The 4,074-nt window shown below is 46.8% G+C and overlaps 1 pseudogene; it reads left to right on the top strand.

Annotated features, from left to right (window-relative positions):
- Positions 1–3,127: 3,127 nt before the first annotated feature.
- On the top strand, positions 3,128–3,409 carry LOC115284379 (annotated as a pseudogene).
- The last annotated feature ends 665 nt before the right edge of the window (positions 3,410–4,074 follow it).

The following is a 4,074-nucleotide window of genomic DNA, read 5'->3' on the forward strand; positions in this document are numbered from 1 at the left end:
TTGCCGCCCAAGGGCAGGGCCGACCCCTCGAAAGGTGCAGGAAGGGCTTTCCAGGGAGGAAGGTAAGGCGGGTCTGAGGCTCCACGGGGTGCGTGGGGCGTTGGTCAGTGGAAAAGGGGAGAGGCCTCCTGGCGGAGCCACTCGAGTATGCCTGGGAGAATGTGGCAAGTACCAGGAAATGTCCGTCTGCAGGTCTGGCAGGAAGGTGGGAGCCGGGGAGTATTAAGGGCAAAAGCTGGAGAAGTGGGTGGGGGTTCAGATCACCAAGGGTTTCACAGGTCATGCTACCAAAGGAACACAGATGTTAACCTAAGGGTAGCTGGGAGCCATAGAAGGTTTCCAAGCAGAGGAGTAACTCAGATGGGATTTTAGAGAAGTCACTCTGGCAGTCACATGGAGGATGGGTGTGCCGGGGAGACAGTGGTAGGGGGGAGCGGAGCGGGGGAGCATCACACAAGCAAAGTGTTTCTGGAGAAATGCTTCAAGAAAAGTCATGCTTCAGGGGCACCTGGGTGGCTCAGTCGGTTAAGTGTCTGACTGCAGCTCAGGTCATGATCTCACAGTACATGGGTTTGAGTCCCTCATCAGCTTAGAGTCTGGAGCCTGCCCCCGATTCTGTGTCTCCCTCTCTCTCTGCTCTTCTCCCGCTTGCGCTCTCTCTCTCTCTCCCTCAAAAATAAATAAACATGAAACAAATTTAATTTATAGAAAAAAAGAAAAATCATGCTTTAGCTGAGAAGTTCAAAGAACCCTGTAGAGAGCCGTGGCTTTCAAACTTTTTTTTCCTCCGTGGAATTTGCTCTCACGAAGCTTACCTCGAAGCCCCATGTGTAAAACTGGCCGACACGGAGATGAGCAGACGGCACACAGGGACTCCCCCCCGCCCCCCAGGCAAAATTCAAAACCACTGGTGTGCAAAGCGCTCAGCCTAGCCTGGGTTTGAACGTGATCTTGAGCAGGTCACTCACCCCTCTGAATTGTGCTTTCCTCATCAGCAAAGTGGGACCAACAGCACCTCCCTCGCAGGGTTCTGAGGGTTTGAGACAATGTATGTGATACAGCCTAGCACCCTGCTCAGGTATATTTTCTCTCTCACTCTCTCTCTCTCTCAAAGTAAATAAATAAACTTTAAAAACCCCAGAAAACAGGAGAAAGCTGTTTGGAAGAATTGAAAGGTGTTCAGGCTGCTATGGTAAACCTACTTTATCCACTAGGATCCAGGAAGGATCTGGCGGTTACCTGGGCTCCCCTCTCTCTAAAACGTGTGCACACTGATGGCAAGTTATTTTCTCTCTGTGCCCGTCGAGTGGCTGTTCCCCAAAGGACGCCTGGCTTCCTCTGCTGACTTACCTTGTTCTCAGCCCCCACCATAAAAGCAGTGGTAAGTGTCCACCACACATGAAGTAGATTATTGTTTCCAAATAAAGCCATAAACTGGAGTCAGAGGTAACCCCGAAATCCTCTGAAGAGAATACAAGCGTGCAAGTGCTTAGTTCCCTGACCACCTGTGTACGCGTGGCCTTCAGCTTCCTCACCCAGCAAAGTTGTTGCGGGTCGTGTGTGGGAGAGTCAGGCTGATGACATTGAGAAGTGGCAGCCTTCAAAAAGGCAAGGAGAAGGAAGCCTATAAACAGAAAGCTGATGGGGGTTGGGGGGCACCAGGCTGGCTCAGAAGTGTGTGACTCTTGATTGTGGAGTCCTGAGTTCAGGCACCACATTGGGGGTAGAGATTACTAAAAAACAAACAAACAAACTTTAAAAGAATGTCTTCGCAGAAATTAAGTGACCTAAAGCAATGAGGATCCGGGACTTGGAAGGAAGGGAGTCATCCAGGCCTCAGAGGCCCTTGAAGTACCCCTGTGAGCTCAGCTCAGTATAATAAATGATGTTGACATTGGGGGCCCTGGGTAATTCCAACCAGATTAAAGTAGTTACTAGTTCTGTTGAAGAAGGGGGAGAAGTTTACGATGCGTCTTGAATATGTAACAGTCAAGGGGGCCCCGGGCTGGCTCATTAGGTAGAATATGCAACTCCTAATGTTGAGGTCTTGAGTTCAAGCCTTACGTTGGGCATAACGCTTAGTCGATAAAACAAAACATGGTGCCCCCGGGTAGCTCAGTTGGCTGAGTGTCCGACTTTTGGTTTCAGCTCAGGCCATGATCCCAGGGTCATGGGATCCTGCCCTGTGTTGGGCTCCGTGCTCAGCATGGACCCTGCTTAAGATTCTCTTTTTCTCTCCCTCTTCCCCCTCCCCCTTGCTGTCTCTCTAAAATAAAAACAAAAACAAAAACAAAACAAAACAAGTTATCTTCTTGACTTTTTGGTATATCTAAAATTATTCTTTAAAAAAGAAACTAGAGGGGCGCCTGGGTGGCTCAGTCGGTTAAGCCTCCGGCTTTGGCTCAGGTCAGATCTCACGTTCGTGGGTTCGAGCCCCACGTCGGGCTCTGTGCTGACAGCTAGCTCAGAGCCTGGAGCCTGCTTTTGGTTCTGTGTCCTCCTTCTCTCTCTGCCCCTCCCCCTCTCATACTCTGTCTCTCTCTGTATCAAAAATAAATAAAACATTAAAAAAAATTTAAAAAAGAAACTAGATCAGGGGCACCTGGCTGGCTCAGTCGGTGAAGCATATGACTCTTGATCTCAGGGTTGTACGTTTGAGGCTCATGTTGGGTGTAGATATTACTTAAAAAATAAAATAAACTCTTTTAAAAAAGTCACAAATACTTGTGACTTGTACTGTGTACAAGCCTCAGTACTAGGCTACAAAAGCAGGAGTCACTCTGCTATTTCCATGTTTACCTTAATTTAAAAGCAAATCTTGGGGCACCTGGATGGCTCAGTCAGTTAAGCCTCTGACTTCGGCTCACATCATGATCTCATGGTTTGTGAGTTCGAGCCCCGCATCCGGCTCTGTGCTGACAGCTCGGAGCCTGGAGCCTGCTTCAGATTCCGTGTCTCCCTCTCTCTCTGCCCTTCCACCGCTGATGCTCTCACTCTCTTCCCGTCACTCAAAAATAAATAAAACATTAAAAATAATGTTTTTAAACCAAGTGGGAGAAACTGGTTGGAGCTTGAGAACCGACTAGAGATTGAGCGTTACTGTCAATTGCAGATTCCTTCAGTCACTATGTCAACCAGCACAGATGTTTCTCTTTATTCATATGATGAAGATCAGGGATCCAAGCTTATCTGAAAAGCTAGGGAGGCACCATCTGTTCCCATCGGAATGGCAGGGTTTGCAGCAATCATTGCGTATGGACTCTATAGATTGAAGAGCAGGGGAAATACTAAAATGTCTGTTCACCTGATCCACATGCGTGCGGCAGCCCAAGGCTTTGTGGTGGGAGCAATGACGCTTGGTGCGGGCTATTCCATGGACAAGGAATTCTGGGCAAAACCTAAGCCTTAGAGGAAGAGAAGCTGTCTTGGTGTGTTGGTGCTTGCTCTAGACATCTCATGTTGAGTTTATACGTTTATGTTGAAAATAAATGGTTTGAATGGGTCAGACAATAAGACGATCATTTACATATTGGTTTCCTTTCTTGCAGACCCGATTTGCCTGGTAACCAAATTACTAGTGACCAGTTAGCTAGGTCATTCAGGGGAGTGAAATTAGGACAAAAGAAAACATGTCACTTTTAAATGTACTTGTTAGTGGTAAAACAAGCATCTTCTAAAGTCTTCTGATGAGATGAGTTACAGAGAGAACTTGGCAATCCGGAAGTTCTCCAAGTTGCTGCAGATGATCACGTGCTCTTGATGTTATGTAGGAATTCTGTTTAATTTAACTGTTTTCTGCCTGCTTTGCAGACTGATTGAGTACTTCAGTTTTTAGGGCTGGTTGGCTCTTAGAACCCTTTCGGAGCAATGCATGGAAGCTTCCCCACAACGGAAAGTATGTGTGTGTGTTTAAACCAAACCTAAAAAGCTGATAACAGCTGCTTAGAAGTAGTATTTATTTCAGAATCATTTGTAAACATGAGAATAACTTAAGTATGGGTCTCAGTTTAGCTTTTTTTATAATTGCAGAATTCTACTTATGCTGCTGTTGTATTAGAATAACTTTTAAATGTC

Source organism: Suricata suricatta, chromosome X, assembly GCF_006229205.1.
Source record: "Suricata suricatta isolate VVHF042 chromosome X, meerkat_22Aug2017_6uvM2_HiC, whole genome shotgun sequence".
NCBI lineage: Eukaryota > Metazoa > Chordata > Mammalia > Carnivora > Herpestidae > Suricata > Suricata suricatta.